Below are 24,623 nucleotides of genomic sequence, written 5' to 3'. Positions count from 1 at the left end.
GGGCAACTCAACTACATTATGCCCGTAAAAAAAAAAGCCACGAGAGATAAAAACAACACTTCTATTTGAAAAGAGGGAGGAAAAAAGCCAGATAAAAGATATGAATATTTCCTCCAAGACAGACTACTAAATAGGCTCTTCTTGTTCACTGAGGTTTGGTAATGCAAGTTGACAGGATATTAAGGTTATTTCAGGTTCTTCTGTCTCCCAGGGTCATAAGCCTTCTGTTATGCATGTTAATCCATCTTAGCATTCCTCCGAGTAGCTACATAAGTAGGGCAATTGGTTTAGTATGTACTCTTTCCATTTACAGTCTAGTTGGGAGGAGAAACCTACTAATTAACAGAATATCCACAGAAAATCAAGAAAGATTTTAATATTACAGAAACACTGCACTACCTTTTGTGATTTAGGCAAGATAAATCTTCCCTAGAAATATTTCAGATGCGAGAGGAGAAAGCAATCCAGGAGGAGAGGGACTGCGGGCTTTGAAAATGAGTTTATCCAGCATTCTCTTTTGTTTTTTTTTTTTTGCCTTTCTCTTTTGTCCTGATAAAAGCACACGTGCATATGCATATACATGTATATGTGTGTATATTTCTCCATGTGTGCGTGCACATAATGCCAATGCAGTTGGCTGAGCCAAACAGATTCTGTGTGACTGAACAGAAAACAAGAGCCTGAGTCTTCTGGCGCTGTATCCCAGTGCACGCACGAGCTTTGCTCCTGAATAACAGCCTGAACAGTTATTATCCATGCTGCTGAGAATGCAAACGCCTAGTGCCTGGTTAACCCCTTCGTGCCACAGCACTGCCTCCAAACGCTGGCTGATTCTCCCAAAACTCTGTGCATACTCGGCCCTCAGTATATTATATACCTGAATATATCAACTTTTTGCAGCTATATACCTGAATAAATCATTAAAAAATCCACCAGCTTTTGAGCAGATGTTATGATGACATTGAGAATACGGTTGAAAATAGCAGCGTTCACTTTAAGCCCAGTGTGTTGAAAAGCTAAATAACCGTCCTGAAAATCTCCAGTCTCTCACCTTGTTCGACATGACATTCCCAAGTGCTTTCCAAATTACCTAACACTGCCTGCAAGCCCTTCCCCTCTCTACATAGGTGTACTTGCCTTAAAGAGGACCAGAGTGAAGAGCAGGGTGCGAAAGAGGCTGACGTTGCCACTGGTGGACGTGTCCTCTCCACTGCTGCAGCATCAGGACCCACAACGGCCAGCTGAGAACCCGGTTCTGCACGGACTCACTGCATGGGTCTGGCAGCTTCCGAGCTCCAGCAGTGGCATCTTCCAACAGTTTCTTTCCATGGGTGATTGGTCCAGTAAATCCTGTGAAGCTCAAGGGCCAGCAGACAGACCAGAGGTTTCCTCAAAAGAGACTTTTCTAATGGAAGCAACATCTCAACAAGCGTTAGGGGAAAATTCTCCAAGTAGTATTTTGTTTGAACAAACCAGATTTGGGAAAAAATATTTCAAAGTCAGAACATTTTCTTTTTATTAAGTACTTCAATTTCTCTTCTCAAATCATGCTGTCAGACTGAGTATACCATCATTCAATGAAAATAAATTAATAAAAATAAAACAATCAGACAAAATCTAAATATTTTGCTTTGAAATAGCCTTTAACAAAGTGTCCTAGGATTTTTTTTTTAATTCCTCAAGAAAGGAAAAATATTTTTCTTGATATTCTGGTTTACCCAGATATGTTAAGAAAGCAGTTGCTCAGACACTTCTTATCTCTCTCATTTTGCAATGGGCATGTACTTCTGTTCTGCAATTGCTTGTGATATGGTCTTTTGTCTAACCCTGGATAATCCTTACTTTCTGCAGAGACTGGTAGAATTGGGAGGGAAAAAAAAAAGTTTGTTTTAAGAGTCAAGTAACTTCACCTTCTAAGATGGGTGATTTTTCAGAAAGTTAGAAGAAGGAACTTTAAAGATAATAAAACACCCACCAGGAAAGGCTTGCTTTATTTCAAAAAGCTTCACTCAGGCCTGATCCAAAGTCTACTGAAGCCAACGGGAATAATCTCATGTACTTTAATGGATTTTGGATCAGGTCTTGATGCAGGAAAATTCTGCCACAACCACAAGGTACTTTTATATAGCTTTCCCAAACCATTTATTGTTGAAGATATTACTGACAGATTTCCTCTCAAGAGCCCCAGCTTTCCTAAGTACAAGGAAGAAATGGAAAAGAAGGCTGTAATTGGGTTCAGAGATCTCTAGACCCTCATAAGATCAGTGGTGGAGTGAGGTTGCTTCTTGCCTTACCAGGTATAGCAGAGGAAGAGATTAAGCTCAAAATGATTTTCTTCCCAGACAGAGGATGAAGAATCACAAAATTTTCTACATCTTCTGCAGCAGAGACTTGAATACAATATGGGCTGTGTAATAAACTGGAGAGGGCAGATGGAAATTTGACATGTGTATTTATAGACCAGAAATGATATTTCTTTTTGGTTAGAGAGATTAAAATATCTCTCTCTTCTCATCCGTTGCCAACCTCGAGCTATATCCTGTGGACTGTAACCTCACCCTGTGGGGCACCGTGACTCTGCTGGCACTGGTACAGGGACCTCAGAGTTGCCATCAGCAGGGGACATAGCTCAAATAATTCTAGCGAAAAATGCCCTTAGGAGTCAAGCAATAAATGCAAAAATATGTTCTGATGCAATTGCTGAAGTAAACAGTACTTCTACTTACAAGCACAATATCAAAAATTCAGAGGCAGGAATATATGCGACGGATTAGACCTGAATTCTCAGAATTGCCTTTCCCTTGGTGGAGGGAACTCGGAGACATCTGCTTTCCATGGGATATTTCCTGAGGTCTTTGAAATCATCAAAATAAGCTCAGATACAGGTCCCACCTCAAACACATGCATCGGGGCTGCTCGTGTTTCCTGCAGGGAAAGAGCAGCCTTTGTACCAGCCTGGCGTGCTGGCCAGGCCAGATTTGCAACAGGGACATGCTGACTGTCACTTCTGACCACTGAGCCAAAAAGACTGGAAAACACAGATGATCTTGCTTAAGAAAGCTTGGTTAATATTTTCTCTCCTTTTCCATTTTGGGGAAACCAAATGAAACAAAACTAAACACAAATGAAACAAAACTAAACAAAAACTAAATACAAAAGCCACTCCAAATGCTGCCTTCAGGAGTAGGTGGAGGTAAAGTTTCCACCAAGAATGATCATGAGAAAGTGCTGAGGCATGTCTGGAAACAGAGAGCTACAAATTTACTCTGTAAAGTTGTTTCTATCTCATTTCTGCCACATTATTTTAGTTACAACCAGTGTCACTCTGCTCTAGAAAAGGAGTGAAGTATGTGCCATAGCCCAGCTGGGGTGCAAAGGCAAGACCAGATCCTGCTCTCATGGGCCCTACAGCACAGGGGAATGGTTTTATGGTTCACTTACTAATATTCTCCCCTCTTCCCTATCCCAACAGCATTATTTTAATATCTTGATGTGCTATTGCCCTTCCACTCCAGAGTCTGAGCATAGCCTGTGATTTGGGTTTTGCAGAAAACCAGAGTAGCCCAAGAGAAGGCTACACTTCCCCGATGCCTTTAGTGCATGGCAAAGGGCCTCCCCTCCTCAGCCAGAGCAGCGCTTAGCTCAGAGCTGCGTGGGAGGAATGAACTTTGAACGGAGGTGAAGAAAATTCACAGATTGCAAAGCTATTTTGGTCACAAGACCTTAACACCCGGAACCCAGAGGTGGCAGAGAGTTCAAGCTTTGAGCCTTGATCCACTTCACAGGACTGCAGCAAGATGCCCTAAATCTGAACATCCCTCAGCCGGGGCAGTGGGAGAGGCAGGAGACCCAACGTGGCTGCCAGTCGTGCCAGGGTCTCACAACACGGATCCAAGGGAAGAGCTGATGAGCTTCATCCTCGCTTCCTTGCATCCTCTGATCCTCATTCCTGCCGCTCTTTTGCCTCCCAGAAACCTGTTTATGCTTCACCAGAGAGGAAAAAAGAGCAAGAAGCAGAGCACTTCAGATGAATCAAGTGGTTCCGCTGAAAACAAAATTAGCAGCTAAAATATCCTTGCAACAAAGCAGCGTGTGGCCATGGAGAAAAGCAAATAGGGACATGGAGCACATCCACTCCCCTCCTGGGGCAGCTACATCTGGAAAGGAGAAAAACAGGAGCCAGCAAAAGGCAGGGTGCAATTTTCCTAGGACTTTTTCTGTGAGAGCAGAATACATCACATGCATGGGCTGCATCAACATCCCTGGGGAGAAAGAGGTGGGAACAGCACATTTATTCTGAAAAATCCAGCTTGCCCAAGGACATACCCATACCCTTTCAGATAGTCTTGCCAAACCAGGACCAGCTCACTGCCTTTAGCTCCTAGAAAGCTCCTTTCTTCCATCCCATGGCTTCCCTACAGGCTGGGTTTCCACCCCTTCTTATTTCAGATGCTCTTCCCAGCATTGTCAGATGGGTATTAGAAATGCTTGTACACAACTTGAGTAATTACAGCTTAAATTAGTTACTACACATCTGCTGAGTCATCTAGCAGTGTGTGCTCTTAGGCTCATCAAACAGGGCTGAAATATTTTAGTTTAAAACTCATGCCTGGAGGTTGACACTGATTTCACATTCTCACCAGGCTAACAGCATACCCACCAACTTGCTACTGCTCAGCAGATGGGTGGTAACCCAAGTAATTGCTCCATCCACTCAGCCTCACTTCCTTCTTTGTTATGTGATTTCTCCAGCTACAGCTTTTTACTCTTTTTTTTTTTTTTTATTTCAATCTAGGTAGGGAAATCACTCAACATTTTATATCAGGTGATATAATGAATTTGGATATTGGTATACAAAAAGACAGGGATTTGTGTTCTCAGTGGCTGCTCTGAGCTGCAGACAGGAAGTTTGTTAAGACTGTGTTTTTCCTTAGAAGAAAACCACCTCTTCACTTGGAAACCAAAACTCCCCCTGAAATGCTGGCGTGGCCATGACACGAAGCTGCAAATATATCTCATTATATCCCAACTGAGAATGAAACTCCACCATGTTAAGTGTAGTAAATTACCTTCAATTAGCATAGCTTAAAGCCAAAGTGTGATGATCCCCTTACCAGAAGTATTAGGTCATTTTTAAACCAGTACCATTATTCCAGCCATATCAGTCAAGGGCTAAAGACTACTAATCTGACCCATACAGTATAACCCCCACCAGCCCCATAAATGGCACCTCTTGGTCTACAGTAGGCAGCCTGCATAGCTCAAGTAGCAGATTACAAAGTTATTGTAAGTTTTCTCCAATGCTTTAAATTCACGTTTTCCCTTCAGCTTGGCGTGGCTGAAAGGCTCTCCCCAGCCTTCCCCTTGCCACAGTCAGTAAGATGAAATCCTGGACCGCGGCGCCCCAAACACAGCACGTACAATGTGGGTGGCCGTCTCTTCTTACACCATAGAGCTGATTTAAATCATCTTGGTCTTGCTTGCGAGTCTTTTTTAACTGTGTAGACAGAGAGTAAGGGCTAAGGGCCAAATTCTGCGCTGATGTATAGCTGGTGTATAGCTTTTGTGGTCAGATTTATAACATGGTGCAATAGGGCTGGACAACTGTAAGTCAGGGCAGGAGACTGTAAAAGCTATGGAGAGCTCCTATCCACACTGCATTTAATTTACAAGGTAGATTAAAATCAGGGGACATGTTTGACCTCATTTTGTTTGGTTTGCCTGCAAGATTTAGTCGTTGTTTCATCTTCTGCTCCTATGGGCTGTGCAGCCAAAGAGTTTCATAATGCAAGTAAAGTCTGCAGTTTCTGTCCTTTCATAGGAAGGAACAGAGATATGAAATGGGAATTAAAACTGTTTTCCCAGCACTGACAACAGATCAAAGCAGAACTGAAGGAGAGGGTAGTTTTTCTCTTTGATTTCAGCTGCGCTCCCCTGAGGCTGGCAGGGAGGGAAGGTCACATGCACAAGAAAGTGGTGCATCAGACCCAGTATTTCTGAAATCCATAGTCATCTTGCAGCCTGGTCCCACAGGACACCCTCTTTGCTCAGTTTGTGCTTGGTTTCCTCACCATCTTCCTAGGGAAATGCCAGAACCACTGCAAAACAGCCCTTCAGATGCAGAGGGGGTGGGGGCTCCTCAAACCATATGCGAGCCAAAGCAAATACATGTAAATCATTTATACTGTTGCACCAATTAACTGCTGTAGCCCAGAAAAGCAGCTCAAACTAGGACAGCTCTTCAGGTTTTCTGCTTACTTATTCAGCAAGGACATGCTCCAATTCCTCTGCAGAACCCAGGCCAGACCCTGACCTTCTGGTCTCACGGCTGGAACAGACAAAGCCAGGTTTTTGGAGAGAGTCACTAATACTGAAGAGAGAGATGGTAGGGCTGGGGTCTCCCAAGGCATTTCTTTGGAGGCACGGTTGTCTCCAACACAGTTAAGCATCAAGGAACTCCTGTAGGTCTGAATACAGCCAGGTTGACCAGATAGGCTAGGCTAGAGCAGCCCCAGCACAACCCTATTCTCTTTTTATTGAAGTCTGGTATTTCTTAAAATTCTGATAGTCTCAGGACAGAAGCCATCAAGCCTTTTAGTCAGCTTGCATTGGCTAGGGCCATGCACTTCCTACTGACATTTACTGCACTGAGGAGTTGTGTGTGCAGAGATGGTCTAACTAGCCTTACCACTAGTTAAAAAGCTTCACACACACAAAATCAGTTTTCAGATACATTAGGGAACCCATTAAGCTTTGTGTGGTTATGCAAGCTGATACAAATGCCTTATTAATTAGAAAATCAATCATGCTGTCCAGCTGATTGATGTTAAACCTACACTGAAAGAGAGAACAATAGTATAATCAAGACTAGATCATTTCTTCCCATTACAGAGAAGGGCACAAAACTACATTTCAAAGTGATTCTGCTCCTGCAAGATTATACGTCATGTGGTTAGGGCCCTTTTAAGATGTGTCACATTATTTTGATCAATAATACTCAAATTCATTTTGTGTCTTGATTCTAAGGAAATTTTGTGTGAAGATTAAAGAAAATTATAACATCATCAGAGGTGTTCACAGAGGAGGAAAGATGTAATTATCCAAGGGGCAGTGTTAATAAATAGCAAGATCCAAAACATTGTGAAATCATAAGATAATAAAGAAAAGGTTGGTGAAAGTGTTTCACAGCATCTAGCTAATGCCCCCAAACTACAAAAATAATTTATACTTTAAAAATTGATAGTGATTTAAAAACCTAATAACATGAAATCATAGAATATTAAAGGACTGAAATGATTCTTAAACAGTTCCACATTATTCAGTCAGCCCTACCAGCTCAAGGACCGACAGCCCCAGCAGTTGTAATCATGCCCATCCCAAATCAGTGTGGCTGGCCAAAAGCTTTTAAAAATACATGCAGAAGTCACACCAAATGACTAGAAGATGACTGGAATGAAATCTTCTCAACAAGAGTCAAACTTGGCAACAGGAAAACAGTTCATTAATATGCAAACACATGTCCTAGCACATTAACATGCAAACACTTGGTTCTAGGCTAATTGTTGTATAGCATATCCTATATAACGTAATACGAAGCCCCAAGGCTTGTCAGCCAAGTAAAATGCAAATTATATCATTGACACAGCTGTAGGCTCTATCCAGCTTTAATCAAGGAGGGGTGTGAGACAAATGATCAAGGTAATTATATTAGAAAGACAGAACCCTACTAATAGGAAAGAATATGGCTAAGAAAACATGCACCTTGACCACCAAAATCTAGAGACATTCTCATTTGCAAGAAGCACCATAATCATTCTCTGCCAATGGTATTCAGCATTTTTGTAAATGTTTATGGAAATGCTCTACATTTCAGTGCCTGTTCCACTTTTTCCTCCCTCTTTACCACCGTTTGGAATATCACAGCACGCTGAAAATTCAGCTGGATTTGAGCCCCTTTGGGCTAGAAATACACTCAAAGGTAATTCCTTCTCTAAAGGGTATCAGTTAAAATAAGTATAGTGGACACTGGATGGCACAGTAACCGAGACAAGGAGTCATTAGTACTTGGCGCATACCTGTACATCACATGGCAAAATGCAGCCACACACTCGTGCAGTCAGCACACATCTGGTCATGCACAGAAAGGGCTAATAAGTATTGAAATATTCAGCTGAAGGCCAGGCAGCTCCTCCACCGTGGGATCAGATGTGCATTGGCTCATAAATGGGAAAGCCCCATGGCATGTAGACTTCAATTGCTTCCATTTCAGAAAAAAATAAATAAATAAATAAAAGAAAGACATTAGTGCATTAAAACTATCCTGTTTCTCAGTGGATTTTAGGCCCCAGGGAGCGAAAAATCAACCGAGGAAGAGATACAGGGAGCTGTGTGCTACCCAGGGCAATCAGCAGAGCTTCTGCCATTTGAGCTGCTGGCCTTAGATGATCGATGGTCTTTTTGCCTAGGGATAAGAGCAGAGTTCCCAAGCATTTTAAGGAGGTTAGTGGTGAAGAGGTCACTCTCTCAGATTGAAGAGCAGGCACTGAGAGCAAGAGAGAGGTGAGAGGCAAACCACTGAAAGAAAACAGGAATATAAAAATTCAGTCAGGCTACCACAGCCACCAAGCCTTCTGGCTGATGCAAATCTGAGTGATTCATCATCAGAGCCAGCTAAAAGACACTGGAAATGTCTGCTAAACAAATGGGGAAACTGGCTCCTCAAGTAATTGGTACTTTTCTATGCTGAGCCCTGTTAAGTTCTATGAAAAAGATTTGCAAAAGCCCCAAGAGGCATAGAAGTTTTGCAAGGGGTCCCATTAGCTGCTCTAGTCTTGCTTTGTTCTTTCTCACTATTATTTTTCTTTTTTTTTTTTAATGCTAGTACAAGTTTTTGCCCAGGGATCAAGTACACAGTATGTCTCTACACTATTTTATGTACTGATATGAAAAACTGCAGCTGAGATATTTGTGGTATGATAACTCAAAAATTCATAAATAGATATAAACTTACACATTCCGCCACAAACAGATGGTGTTGTTGGACAGATTTTTTTCCTGAGTTCCTCGAAGGAAGCATTGGGTTGCAGAAGTCAATCTTTCTATAGTGATCTATGCTTGCAGGGGGTTTTGTTTTTGTCTTTCATTCACATTTCACACTAGCAGGGGCTGAATGAATGTACAAGGAATTACTAACCTATTTCCTCCACCCGGAGACTTGATAATAGCTAGAGAAGGCCATGAAGCAAAACTCTAGTTGTCAATTCTCCGTAACATCCATCAGGATTGGTGTCAGTAAAGCAGAAGATACCAAATCCATATTCAGAACATAGGGCAAGGCTGAGGTTTTCAGCATGAGCAATCTGGGGATTCCTAGTCCAGATCAGAGACACTTCTTTTTGCAGAAGGACCTAAAAGCAGGCTGAAAAAAAGCAGCTGCTCCTCCTCACAATGCTGAGGACATGATTACATTCTGCACAGGGAAACATTTGAGTGGGTTGCATGTGAGCCTCCTTGGTCGATAGCAAGGACGCATCGATCAGGGCAGCTCAGGAGATAGGGTCTCCCTATGGAGCACAGGTAGATACAGCTCCAGTGGAGAAGGTCACTTACCAGAAAATTTGCCCACAGGGAGAACTTCCAGCAGTCTTCTGGTTCAAGCCTTCAGCGACTGAAGCAAATTACCACAGAGACAGAAATGGAACAAGCCAAAACTTCACAAAAATAATAATAAAAAAATAATAGGACTACTACCAAGGGCTAGTTAAATAAGAGGTCTCCTCCTAAGGAGACAGCCTCCAAACTACCAGCTTTGGAGCCACTTTTGGCAGCGAAGACTCATCCCGGTTTCCTTCTCTCAAGAAATTCCTTCCAATGAGAATCACTTATCTTTATCTTTTCTGATTTTCTTTGCACCCCACTGCCATTTTTTCCACACAGGCTAAACCAAAGCAGAGATGCCTCAGAGCACTCAAGACAAGCAAAAGCTTTTCAGAGACAGAAAGGGCTGTAGTTTTGGGGGTGGTTATGTAACAGGAATACTCATTATCCAGACCACCAAGAGAAACACTTTCACATGGTGAGAAAACCCAGCGAGAATCACATGTTGCAACTGTAGATTCCTTCAGCTTCTGAGCAGGCACTGAATTTCTTGAGGAGGAAATGAAGGAAAGATGGCAAGAAAGGAGATCAACCTAGCAACAAGCCAGGCGAATGCGTGTTTTGCTGGAGGAAACAACGCTGATTATTCCTCAGCCAGGCGCTCGAAAAGGGCAGATATGCAGCTCTTCAAGCAGCCCATTTAATACTGGTACTGTACAGTAAAAGGAAGCTTGCCAGCATATTTCATTAAAATACTCTTCCATCAGTTAAAAGGCATTCTCTGTGCTTTAATAGCGCTTCCCCTCCCAAGATTTCCAAGCAAACCCATAAATGTCAACTTAAATCTTGGGAGAGAAATATTCTTAAAGTTATTTTACATGGGGGTAGATGGATGGACAGAGAGCTGGCTAACCCAGAGCCAAATACCACAGCTCCAGCCATGCAAATCTTTGTGCATGAAGCCAGATAACCAAGTGGCTGTTTGCATAATGATGGCTTGAGCTAGTGGCTGAGCCAGGAATGAAATCCAGGCTGGTGACTCTCATTCAATGCTCTTCCCCTTCTAATAAAACTTTCCAGACTCTGAGGACGAGAAGTTGTGTGCCAAATTCCAGGAATAAGTAAATTGGAAACAAATGCACTCTATAACCTATCAAAGTGTGTTTATAAAAGCAGTACTGCTACCACTGCTGTAGCAGTAGTGTGATACACACATAGATGTGAGATCGGATGAATGTTAGCTTGGTCTCCTACTGTCCCCTCCAGTCTTACCACCCCCTCAAAATCTTGATCCTGAAGGGTAATGGTATGAAATGCATGCTGACTGAAGGCAGTCTTGAAGGCCTGCAAAGATATTGACACTGCAAGGAAGAGTAATTCCTCCGTAGAAATTACTGTAAAAAGGGGAAAAATATTCCAGGAGCTTGTAGCATGGGTTCTGATACACCGACATGGCAGAATAGCCATGAGCCTAGATGACAGCAGTGGAAACTACTTCTTCCATGGAAACAGGTACTTATTTAAAAAGGAATAAGGCTAAAGAGTAGGGACACGATGCCTTCCTGCAGCAGGATTGCACCAGTGCACTCCCAGCCACGGAGCACAGGCCTGGAAAGAGCCTCCACCTTAAAGTCTTTTCAAGGCAGCTGTTCTGGGGAGTTTAGTGGTTTGGATTCATACTTGCCACTGAAAGAAGCTCTCAGAGCCATAAACTAGATTTGAAACAGCCTACGTACTCTAAGTCCAAAGTGTTTCACAATTACATTATCTGATGTTTCCGTCCCAGCCCCTCTGGAGACAGTGATGTCAGTCTTCCATGCTCAGAGGCAGATAAGTAGGAAACCACACATATTTCTGGTAAAGCGGTATGTAATGTCACATCAGAAAAAAAAAACTTCTGATGTTTTAATATTTAGGTTTATTTTGACTTGAAGAAACAAAAGCTCCAGCTACAAACCGACATTTTCTGCATAAGGGAATTCCTGCTTAAGCAACAGCCTCTGTCCCCTTGAGACCATGGGCTGCGCCGGGGCTGGGGGCCTCGCTGTGCGTCCCCTCTGCTAATGGAATATCATCAGACATTCTTTGGAAACTCATCACAACTTTGTCTAAATGCAGAGATACCTTCTTAGCCCAGACCAAAACAATTCTGATTCACCTTTTTTACTGGCATTTTTTACAAGCAGCGCTAATTTTTAACAAGAATCACCTTCCCAAGCAGAGCTATCCCTTGGTCTACGGACACCCATGCTCTGGTCAAGGACACAGACCTGGTACACGGCCATTCCAGATTTCCCTGCAATTAGGATATAATGAGCGATGATGTCTTAGAGGAAGTTAACTCTGTTTTTACATGCGGAGTGGGACCTCCCTGCCTTGGGAGGAAGCACGGCGCTACAAAAAGGGGTTATGGTTTGCAAAAGGGAGGCCAAAGGGAATGAGCAGGGCATTGAAAGGAGCCTAATTATATCCTTAAGCTGCTGTAAGATGCCTGGCCTTTCCCTAATAGCAACATGCCTGGCAGAGAGGATCTCCGAGGTCCTGCTTTCAGAAGACTGTTTTGAGGGCACCAGGTGAAAATTGTTGCAGACACATGCATTAAGGAACAGTTTCTATGTATTTTTAATGTAGTGGGGCTACAGACTTAAGAGATAATAGGAAAACATACAAAAAGAGCCCAAGCACCACAGAATATCTTATCTGTCCAGGGTCAAGCTGGCTGGAGAGGACACAACCAATGTCATGATAGTATCCCGAGCTGCCAGTGCCTGATGACGTGCAAAGATATTGTCCTTTTATCAGCAGCAACGTCCAAACCATTTTTTAATCTGCCTCTTGATCTTGCTAACAGCTTGTGGCAGGGAGCTCCACGGTCCGACCGCTCTTCCCGCTGCCTCTGCTTGTTTTCTTCAACTAGACAGAGGAAGGACAGGAGAGGAAATGATGATGTGTTTTTCCTTCCATCAAGACTAACAACCAGGAGAAGTACCACCTTTTAAATTAGGTGTCATTTGGAAAGCAGTCGCTGAATTCCCGGCAGACCGAATCTCCGCCCCAGATATAGCGCACCATTACAAGCACGATCAAGGCCGACCGAACGCCCAATACAATGTGATGCACAGATGTTGATAAATTCTGACACGTGAAAAAAATATTAAGTTGTTACAAACAAAACAGCCTCATAAACAGAGCTTAGGAAACCACGATAAATCAAGTTGGTTAGGCTGCAGGGCTGGTACAAACCAGTGTCTCAGCTAATGCAGATGGAGAGTTCAGCACATGCTGCATACATCAGCATTTTAAACACATACCGTTTACAGGCCTTAATGAATACTAAAAGCCCAATAAGCAGAAGCCAGTGCCATTCAGACATGGCTTCATACAGATGTCAGTGGCACTGTCTTTTATTTTATTTGCTAATGAGTTATCGATAGCCGTAATTTGCTGCTGGTAATGCTGCAGGTTATAAAAGAGAAAAATTAACAGGGTCTGCTCGTCAAGGAAATGGGCTCTACACCCTATTTTGTTCTGGTGCATGAGCTAATGACAAATTCAGTGATGGGTATTGAAAGCATCGTGTTTGCCTCTCTGAGATGGAGCATTTGCATTACTCACTGCAGCAAACCAGCAACGCTCAGCCACAGGCTGATCAAACAGAGTAAAGATTTATAAACCAGATGTTATTAACTAAGCTCCGAGTATTACAGAAAGAAGCAGAAAGAAAGGGAAAGAGCAAAAGAATGTGCTCCAGAGGTAATAAAGTTGCAGCTTGAGTTAATCTTCTCGCGGTTGGGGTGTTGGACTCCACCTGTTGAACCGCTCACTATGAGCAACAAGTCCAAGAAATTGGTGGAGCTCTCTTCCAACCTCACCAGTTAAATCCCTAGGTCTTGACTGCCTTCTCACTTGTAATACTATAAATCTTGAATGCCCCAGAAAAGCCAATGGATCATCTTTGGTCTGGATTTAGCCATCTGTGGAAATAGATACCTGGGCCACTGGCCTGCTCAACTTACTGCAAGAATTGATTTCCCACTGTTTGCAAAGCCCTTTGGAAAAGAAACTCTGGGCTCATGCAAAATGCTATTATTTTCATCTAGCGTTGTTAATGGGCAATATTTTTGATGTAAATAAACAAAGAGGCCAGGCAAAATAATATCCCAGAAAAACTCCTAGCAAAGTCTGAGGAAGACATAGCCCCTCGTCCAGGCAGCATGGGGAGGATTGGATAGATGTCTGATGATTAGACAGATGGCCTGGAGGTCAGTGACTTTGGCATCTCTTTCAAACACCAGGACGCACATGCTCAGAGATTTTGAGCAAATCTGGACCTGCTTGCATATCTCCAAGGTAGATGCTATAAAATTTATTGTATTTTACAGGTTAAATGAAGTTCAGTTGTTTGCTAAGCACTTTGAACTCCTTGGATGAAAGAAGTGTTGATCAATTCCTAAAGTGCTGGCTCAAATTTACACTCAGCGCTAAGCTGGGCAAACTTCCAGGCAAGCACAAAGTCAACAGGGTGCTCGCTGAGGAAAAACAATTGGGAATCTCAGGACAGGGTGCTGAGGAAATAAAATGTTATTATGGTTGCTATCACTAATGAGTGCCCAACCCTTTCAGGTCCTCAGATAAAAGGCTGTAAGTGCAAAAGTGTTAGCACTGATATTTTTAAAATGTAAAAGATAAGAAATGTGTCCATGAATTGGCATCTCTGCAGGTTACTGCAGTGTAGAGCGAGCTCTGCTGTAGCAGTCGCTCTGGGAAAGTTGTGGGGAGCCACTGGTGCTGAAAAGCCACACCAAAAGATGGGCAGCCCATAGCACTGTGAGCCCCTGAGGTTTACGTATTTTATTCATGTAGAGGCAGGTAAACATGCCAGAGACAGTGTGGATTTTATTTGTTCTAGTCTTAATGTGCTCATCCCCTCTATGGAAGCACGTCTTTTGTGCACCTCCTGAGAAGGGGACACGAAAAAAAAAAGTGTTGTAAAGGTGACATTTCTTCCAAATACTTTTTGATAAAATCAGTCATACTGATGCATTTTTTTTCCTTCTGTGAAAGCAAATGTGCATTCCCAGCTCTCAACCAAAAAAAAAAAAAAAAAAAAAAAAGATCTTACTGCCCTACAGTTTTCAGGTGAACATCTTCAAGATCCTGGTTGGCTCCCAACTGAGCCAGTTCATTTAGGACTCCTTATGTTTTAATTTCCTCATGTGCACAATAAGGATCATAATAACATTTTACCAACAGTACTTTTCATGAGCAAAGGCAGTGTCCAGGTAACGAACACCTGATAGGCAATAGCATGTTCTGTTACAGGAATACAGTAGGAAAAGGATACAGAAATGTTTTTGCGACAGACCAAATCAAATAGCAGTTTTAACTGAAAGCCAGTGGCTGCAAAAGCAAAAAAGACCTTTTGCTCTGCTCTCCAGAAACGTTTATTTCCAGAAACTTAGTCAATTTTTTTTAAAAAAATGCTGGGGATTTAGCCCAAGTGTCTGCAATTAGTGCAGCAGTTTTCTCTCTCTTTTTTCTTTTCTTTCCCCATTTTCTAAGCATGTACACACCAGTAAGAGTAATGCAAAGAGGGGAGTCCTGCCAAAATACAGACCAAAAGCAAAGCAACCTCTCTCGTGCACGTCTGCGTTTCACCTTGAGTTGTCTTCTTTTGCAGGTTTTAGCATTACTTCAGGCTAATTAACATGTTAGTGCCTATGGATGTGGATTTACAGGTTTAGGTGCCATTAGTGAAGCTCTGAAATTATGGATTTCACAGCGAGCTGTAGCCTGGCTCTGCTTGGCTGCCAGCACACGCCTGCTCTCCTCTGCCAGGCCCCAGCCACCTATGGAGAAATTATAGGATATATAGAGTTTGGATCATAACCAGCAGGCTAAGCAGAGCCTGTCCCCAAGTACTAATTTAATTGTAAAATCTTTGATTTTTCCCTCCCCCATTTGCTGTTTGTGGTGCTTATGGAAATTAATTAAAAGTATTGTGCAATTAAAAAAAATTAATGATTTCCTTCCCCTGGAACCGAGGGCTTTCTTCTGAGCAGCAGGGAGGGGCTTATGAACATGTCTTTCCTTTTTCAGGGGCTGAAAACAGGCTCCCATCCTCTCATGTTTTAATTAATTTTTCCATAGTTGCTGCATTAATTGATATTTATGTATTGCCTCTTGCGCATAAATTCTGGAAACAGCACGCAGAGAGGATGTTCTCATTAGAGCTCGACAAGTGCTTGGCCAATGCTGGAATATCAATAACCGGTGTCCCATGGAAACAGACCGTGGGTTTCCGTCCCTCGGAGGCCTCTGTCCTGCACGATGCCTTCGGGGAACCGAGGGCATCTTTGAGAAAGGCATTTTTGGTGCCACCGGAGCCCTGGGGCTCCGCGCACAGAGCCCCGGCTATTCCCACGGCTGCCTGGGTGGGATGCAAGCACAGTGTGTGGCTGTGATTTCCCAGCGCAGGCGTTAGTGCTGCTGAAAATCAAGGTCTAATGTGTTTCTTGGCAATATTCAAGAGCTGCCCCCCCGGCTGACGTGTATCTGTTGACTCACGGCTAAAAAATCTCCCCCACGGAGCCGTCGGCCGGTGTCCGGCAAAGGCATGCGGCCCGCCCGGCTCTGATCTGCCCGTGCAGCTATTGGCATTTGAGATTTCGTTAATCGTTGACTACATTTTATGAGGTTAGTCACCTGCATCGTCTCTGTGCTGACACGGTAATTTACCGCTGCAAGGGTGGAAGATAAAATAAAAGAGCGTTTACCGGCAGCTCGCAATGCCCTGACCGGGTTAGCACGGCAGCTGGCGGAGGGAGGTTTGTGCCAGGGGATCAAAACACAGCGAAAAAGGGAGATGGGGCACAGCCAAAAGGATATCACTGATGATCACTTTCATCCCAAGCCACGTGATAATTAAATTACAGTTTGCACTGACTATGGATCTGGCACACAAACTTTATGGCAGATGATTCCAAAAAGAGGGACCCCCGTGAGTGAGGCCCCACAGGGCAGATAAACCCGTGAGCTGGGTCCCTCATGCTCCCTTTCAAGCCGGGTTTAAGCTACATCTGCAGAGCAATCTTTCCTTTTGGCTGCTGTATCTCCTACATGTTTGTAGAGGGATGCTCTGGGAAAAAACAGAAGAACAGCATGAAACCTGCTTTAAAACAGCAGCAGCAGCAGCAGCGGAGCTCAGCACCGACACTCCTGACGGAGTCTCTCCCTGGCCCTTCCATGGGCTCCTTCCTCCCCCGTGCCCGACGGCTACTGGATTCACTGGTCCTTCCAACTATGTCTATAGCTGCCTGTTTATCCTATCCCATATATTCCTCCTGAATCCCATCTCACCTTTCCCACTCCCTAATGCTTCAGTGGGGCTCGGGAGCCTGATGTGCGCAGGGGCTGGACCTGCCTGGGGGCAAACGATGGGGCAGAAATCTGCCTTTCTCGTGCAGGTGGCAGGGTGGAAGGGGGATGGGACAGTGGCTCTGTTGGCCAGAATACATGACAAAAAACATGCTAAAAAAGACAAACAGCCCTTCACCCAGCCCTTAAAGCACTGATACAACAAATATGTAAAAGTCCTCTTTTTTTTTGCAAGTATAGAGCCTTCCTCGCAATAATTAGCTTCTAAACATTTCCCCATACTGTATTATAAATGAATAGCATAGTAAATGTTATGAGAATAATTTATTATTCATCACGAATAACAAATGAAGGGAATAATTTACCATCCGCTAATCTCTCTACCAGGGCCCCTCTTGTTTTTTAATCAGTGCACGTGCCAGGGGACGGCCGCTTTTGGGGACGTCGGCCCCAGACACCATCCAGGAGGCTGCTTTGGCCATGCCAAAGGGCCCCTTGGTGCAACCCCAGGCCCAGCCTCGCTGTCCGGGGAAAGAAGAGCAGCTTTTAGTCAACTTGGGTTCACAGCACGTCGTGCTTGTTCTGCCTTTAGCATTTGTGGACTCATTTCTGTTTTGTCACTGCTGATTTTTATCTGTTTATGGCTCTTCCTTCTGCTTCCCCAGTGCTCCTGATGACAGACGACGTATAAATCACTACAATGTAGCACAGCGAGCAGTGAAGGAGGTATAAGGAGTGCTGCAGAAATCTGAATGTTTGCAGATCCTTTTGGTACCTTTTATAGCCAAGAGGAACATTGCAAAGATATCATGATGAAGCTGTGTTCCCAATCACAGACTTTTCCTGAGACTTTGAGCAACGCATTTAATGTGCCACAGCCATAGGTACGGATTGGACAGCTAAGAAAATGCCATAGGATAAAGTTCCCCACCACAAACCCCGACTTTATCCAAGCATGCCAGCTCCTAAAATGTCATGTGCAACCAATATTGCTAAACATAAAAATGGAAATTCAGCATTATCATCCTAGGAAGATATATTTTTTTTATTCTAAACTTTCACCTGTGTTATTGCTCCTGGATGTGAGTAAGCACCAAGCCATAACACATAGTTAGGAGCATCTGCCTATTATAACATAGCAGTCCCTATGTGAATTTGGCCTGGTGAGTATAGACCTAATGTTTTCCCATGATTTCAACTCCAAGTTTTGCTAGTCTTGCACTTTTTGAGATTGTTTTTGTGCGGACTTCTCCAGGATAATCAAGATAAAGCTGGCGAGTTGACTTGTGACCTCCAACATCTCAATACTCGCAAACCTGCTGACTAACTGGGTATATTTTTGCATCGTCGGACTTTCCAACTCCGAATGGAGCGATTTGCAACAAAGACAGGATTTATGTTTAAATGAAGGTCAGCTAATGAAGCTCTACTGTGTGATAACATCCACTTTGGGATTCACATTTGCACATGATTTTGTGGCTAGACCCTGCACAATCTGCCTGAAAATAATTTCCTTAGATGTCCTAGATTAAAAAGAGTCCTTAAAGCTACCCATAGAAGAGGTACGTTGCCTGAAATCCCCTAATCTGGACTTCTTTAACTACCATGAAAGCATTAACCAGTAAGGTATGACTCTGTCCTTCACATTTCAGTCATTCCACTCCTGTGCTTGAACCGTAAGAGTTGCCCTAACAATTAAAATAAGCTTTCCTTCCCCAAATCACTGCAAACAGTTCATCAGTGATGAAACCACTGAGCCGGGTTTGATCAGACAGTAGATAATGTTGGCAATTTGTGTTGGCTGCTTTCATTTGTTTCATTTATGATTTTTATAAAACTGCACAGTTACTTTAATGTACGAAAGTGAACATCTATAGAGTTTTGATATTTCTTCCCCAAAGGTGAGGAAGATGGATATAAGGTGTCTGCAGAACATGAATACATAAAAAAGGCAGCAAGGTGACCTGGTTCACAGAGTTGCCTTGCAAAGAGGGACCTGGATGGTGGCTGAGCAAAGGTTTACCAGTGATGTGACCCTTTTAATTGGCATTTTGCCTTCTCAGTCTTTATCGGTCAGTCTTAAGTCTAACCAGCTCCCCTGTGGGTAGTTCCTACTTGGCACGCTTGCACAAGACATAATGTGGTAACAGAGGTAGCTCTACATGTATGGTAATTTTTAGAGCTGACTGACATTTTTCAAATGGATAAGTTCACTGAAAAATGCAGGAACTGAAAGTATTTGTGAAAAAAATTAGAAAGTGTACAAATGTTTCATTTTGACATGTCAAAAGAAATGGCTTGGAAATGAGGAGACATTTTGTTTCAACATCTTCAAAACAAAATATTTTGACTTTTTGTTTTGCAACACTGTTTGTTGCTTAAAAACTGACCCAAATTTCAGGAAAGGATTTTCTCAAACAGCTTTATGTATACATACATGTATATACAAGGACATTCTTTTTTTTTTTTCTTTTCTTTCTTTTTCTTTTTTTCCCCATTAAGCAAAATGTTTGGTGGCACTGATTTTTTTCCCCTGTGTTTGACAACCAAACTGAGAAATCCATATTCATCCATCTCCTTCCCTCCTATCACAGCACTCCTGTGTGAATCTCCTGCCAGGAAAGGAAAGGAAAGAAATGCCTCCACAACAGGCTCACACCACCTCTGTTTTTCCCCATTACTGCTTTAATGGGGCAGAAAGGGACCTGCTAGCACAGAGTATCCTTGCCCAGGTGCTACACCCGGGCTCACCTGCTGCCCTGCTCTGCTGTTATCAGCTCTTCATTTAGCTGGGCGGTTAATTAATAACTCTAGGTTTTGCCAGTGAAATGAACCCTTGCCAGCATCTTATCTCCCGATGGGGCGCAGCTAAAGAGCAGAACAAAGAGGGATTTGTCACGTCCCCTGTTCCTCCCGCCTGCGAGGGGTTGATAGGGCTCAGCAACGCACCCGTTGCTTCCCAAGGGCCAGTTCATCTGCTTTCGGCTTCCCTTCCCACCGGCGAGTTTCGATTCCTAAAATAGCCCCCATCCTGCTGCAGCGATGGAGCCAGCCTGCTCTGAGGCCACCTTGGTTTCTGCTTTGAGGCCCGAGCTCCCACACGACTGATTTGCTCCTGTTTGCTCCCGCTCCCAGCAGGCAGGATCGCTTGCTGGCACACAGGGATCCTTGGAAAGCCCCGTCTGGTTCCTTGCGGCTGCCGCAAGGACCACGAAGGCCCCTCGTGCTCCTCGTGGAGCTCATGGGAAGGGGCACGTCCTGGGATTGCAACGTGGCAACAAGCGGAGCCCTCGGGGCTCTCCTCGCACGCAGCAACGTCTGTCCGAGGAGGCAGATGATGTTGCAGTTTAATACGCTGCAAAAACTCCGTCTAACGGTGTGTTAGCAGCGCTCGTCTCCAATGTGAGAAACGGCTGTAGAGCTACTGGCAACACTGCTGTTTCCCCACTGTTGCAATGTCCCAGCATCCATGGAAAAATCTCTGTATTTTTCCAGAGCCAGGATTTTAGCCCATGCTTTATCAATAGCTACTGATACATCTAGTTGCCAATCAAACTATTATCTGAGCCTGGGCCTTCGCGTCTAATTTGATTAAAAACTCTTCTACCAAAGTCTCTCTGGGTTGCAGCCACCATAACATTTTCATCTTGTTTGGCGTAGCTGGACCTCCAGGGCCTTTTCCCTTTTCCAATGTTATTTCCAATGCTCCCAGCTCGGCTGGGACAGAGTCGTGACATTTTTGCTGGCTCCTGCATAACCCAGGCAGCAGCTGCACCTGCTCCACAGGGTGCTCAGCGGCTTTAAAACATCGTTCTCCAGGACATCCAAATTCCCACATCTAGCATTACACTCAGCCCAGGGCAATAATGCTCTGGTCTCCACAGCAGGCAGCTCTGCCCATCACTCCTGTTAAACACGTGGAGTTTTCCTCCTAGTTTAGGGTTAACAAGAGTTGAATTTATGTAGCCAAATATAAGCAGAGATTTCATTCCTATAATGAGGCCCTGTCTGTGTTATTAAGCCCCAGTCTCTTTCAAGTGAAACAAAAATACAGCGGTCATGCTCTTTTATGAAACAATATTCCCCCGGATTATGTTCTGGGCAAAAAGAGTGAGTCTGAATTTTCTGCTGTGATCTCAGCAGTGGGGAATGAGCATTATACGCCCTCCAGAAAGGGAAAGGGAAATCAAATACAGATTACGTGTATATAGGAATGCACTATCGGAACATTGCGGTTGTTGCCTCCGCAGGCAGTCAGATCAGGATGGGTTGGGAGAAGAGACAAATACCTGAAATTTTCAGTGCTACCATGAACTAGATTTGAGTTACCGCTCAACACTACATTTGCAAGACTTTCAGTAACATGTTTCTCCAACAACATCCTCACCCCTTGTTATTCACTTTCTGTGAACATTCTCTCAAAGGCAGGAAGGCTGGAGACCAGTGGGAGGGTTTTAAGTCATTTTATGGGATTCTTCATCCTTACCCACAAGTGGATAATCCACAGACTTGAAAAAGGAGGCAGAAAATCTCAGGTGGGTCCCTCCTTCCAAACACTCCTCCTGACCCTAGAACGTGGACGTATGTTTGCGTGTGGACGTATGGCCTAGAGTACGTCCCTCCCTACAGAAATGTCTGTGCTAGCAACTGTGCAATGTGTGCAACGTGTTGCAAAGAGCCATCTTTGCCCATGATTAAGTGCCCATGTGTTAAGTGCAGCTACGTTAATAATTATAATCGATAGCAGTAATGAGCAATAATCACTAATAAAATAGTCACCATCACAGGACAGTAATTACCACCAGTTCTGAACTTTCCAGATTTTCATTAAAGATTTCAGTGATGGGTTTCTTATTAGGCAAATCCACCTTCCACTTAATGTTATAAAAATAAGTAGAAATAGGGATCTCAAGAGGTCTCACGACTCCTGTCTATCTCCCTTAAGCCTGAATGTAGGTAACATTAAAAACCGATCTACATGTAAATGATCAGTCATTTAAAATATCTTCCAGAGCCTGCAGTGGCATTTCATAGGCAATAATTAAAAGATGGTTAGCTCAAAAATATTGTTGACAAGCTTCAAATCTGACATTTTATCTGTATTTTTGTTAGGAAGAAATAGACACACAAGGTTGTCAGGAGAATTAAGGCTATGGAGACAGCATGCTGTATGTGAAATATGCATTTTTTTGCCTTAGCAGACTTCTTTTAAGTGGCTTTATTTCAGGAAAAAAAAAAAAAAGGAATTTTGGAATTTTCCCTTCAAATCCTCTTTCTGCACTCTTGGCACTTACTGTACCTATGCAGCTTCATCCCAGAAGGGTGCTGCAGACAAGTGTTGAATCCGCAGAAATGTTTCCAAATGGAAGCAGTCGAAGTGCTACTCTATTTCCCGGGTTCTCTGATGTTTAGAAATAAACATTGGCAGTGCTTATTTAGAGAGTTTGGGAGCATTTCTGAGCATGTCAGCAGCACACTACCCTCCAGATTGCTTAAGCTTGCAATTCTGCTGGTGACTGAAAAGTGCAGGCTTGTAAACCTGTCCAATTAAAAAAATGCGAAAGAAGAATCCAGCCTCGCTGTTACCTGGAGTGAGCTTGGTGTAATGTCACAGAGCTGCTGGTGGGAAGGGGTTTTCCATACCCTCTTATGGGAATTCTCCAGTGGAAATGCACCCAGTGCACCAATGCTGGGTGTTTATTATGTGCAACCAATGCAGCAGCCGTATATTTAAGATATTGCTCCAAAGGTTGTCCCTTTGGAGGCAGCGTGGACCATATCGGCCCTCAGGGGCAGGTGCCAGCCCTGTTTTTCCCATGTTCTTCCCCTATATCTTCTCCAGGTGCCCAAGGAATCTCAGCTTGGAGGGGCTGTGGGTGACCCACAGGGTGGGTGTCAATGGTTGTGTCATCAACCACAAAAAAAACAGTGTTTCTACCACTGTTTTGCCATTATCACCTTCACGGACCACTGCTGCCTATGGGAGGGCAGTTGCTCAGTCCTTTATGTCCTCCTGAAATCTGAGATTTCCTGAGGTCAGAATGTCCCACATTAGATGGCTTTTTCTTGTCTAAAAGGCTTCACCAGTTCTTACAATTCTTCCATGACTTTTTTCCTTTTTGGTACCCCTCCCATTGCCGCTTCTTTTCTTTGGGATCTGCTGGACTTCCCCCTGCTCTCCCAGTCTCCCAGGCTCTCCCAGCCCCACTCCTGACTCTCCTGACTGGAAGACCTTTTTTTTTTTCTTCCTTACAATCCTTCTAATCTCCTTAATAGTCTCATTCTTTGATGACATGTTTTGCTCTCACCCAGAGAACAAATTCTCATATCTAAATTTCCTCAATTATCTTGTTTAATCATTCCCTGCTTTCTCCTCTTGCCTGTCTTCACTCTCTTCTTACTTGATTTGCTATTTTTAAGATTTACTGCAAGGTACAAATTGTTCCTATTTGTATCTGCATGCAAAGTCACATGTGAGGTGTCTCAGGAAATTTTCCTTTAAAAACATAATAGGAAAATAAACAACATTGCATTTTGCATCAGAGAAAGCTAAGCTGGCTTATCATAAATACATTTTCCACCTTGGAATGTTTTCTTTCTCTTTCTTCTTCTCTTTTTTATCAGTGCATCATTTACGTTATTGCCTTTTTCTGGGATTCACTCCAACAAAGAGTCTACAGGGTCATAATTTGATGGAATACAGTGACGGTGATGCCGGATAAAATGTGCACACGCTGTTCCTTTCAGTTAATGTTACTGAGATAGCAGGATGTTGGAGAAAATGGATGACCTACTTTTATCCTCTGCGTTAGAGATGCATTTTACAAAGTGGCAAGACTGCTTTGAAAATGTATGCAGAGTCCAAAGTCCGTTCCTGGTTGTAGCGGTACAAACCCTGTGACTTGCTTTTATGCTGGTGTAAGTAAATTCGGAACAGCAGAGAGAAAGCGAGGGAAAGCGGACAAATATTTTTGTGTCTGCAGCTCAGTTCAGCTCCACCCTGCTATTCTTGGGAAACTCGGTGTCCAGCTCCGCTCAGAAAATGGGATTCAATTATCCTCGACTGCTTTTAATTATATGAGCAGTGTTATTGTAGCTGTTATGGTCTAAGGATAAGGGTGAGGCAAGATTTATATGGAGAAGTAATACCTTTAATTGGACCAACTGATATGCTGGCAGGCTTTCTGGCATACCAGCCTGAAAAGGGGGCTGGGCACCTGAAAACATTCCTGCTCTTCCCCCCCAAAAATATCATTTTGTTCTAGCAAAAGGTATTAAATCTCCCTATAAACTACTTTTTTTTCCTCACTTAGTTGTATTACCACTGAAAATAGGCGAACCAGACTGCATAAGACAAGCTGTTTAGTCCTCAAATCATGCTACTAGCTCCAGATGAGGCCTTCTGCTTTCAGACTGCTCTAAAAGAGCTGGAACATCAGGTTGCAATTAGTTAATTAAATCACAACGATGAAAAATATCAGAGAGAGAATAAACATCAAACTCTGGGTTTAAAAAACAGACTTTGCCTAAAAGAGCTCAGTGTGAAGCTTCCCTGGGCAGATGCCTGTGTCTACATGTACTTCTCTGAAGGGACCATCCTTGCCAGAGGGACCTCGAGTTACCCGATGTGGCTGCTTCTCTATCCCTAC

This window comes from Tinamus guttatus, unplaced genomic scaffold (assembly GCF_059628265.1).
Source record: "Tinamus guttatus ecotype Peru unplaced genomic scaffold, ASM5962826v1 Tinamus_guttatus_pri_ptg000198l, whole genome shotgun sequence".
In the NCBI taxonomy this organism is placed as follows: Eukaryota; Metazoa; Chordata; class Aves; order Tinamiformes; family Tinamidae; genus Tinamus; species Tinamus guttatus.
Note: the sequence above shows the minus strand (reverse complement) of the source record.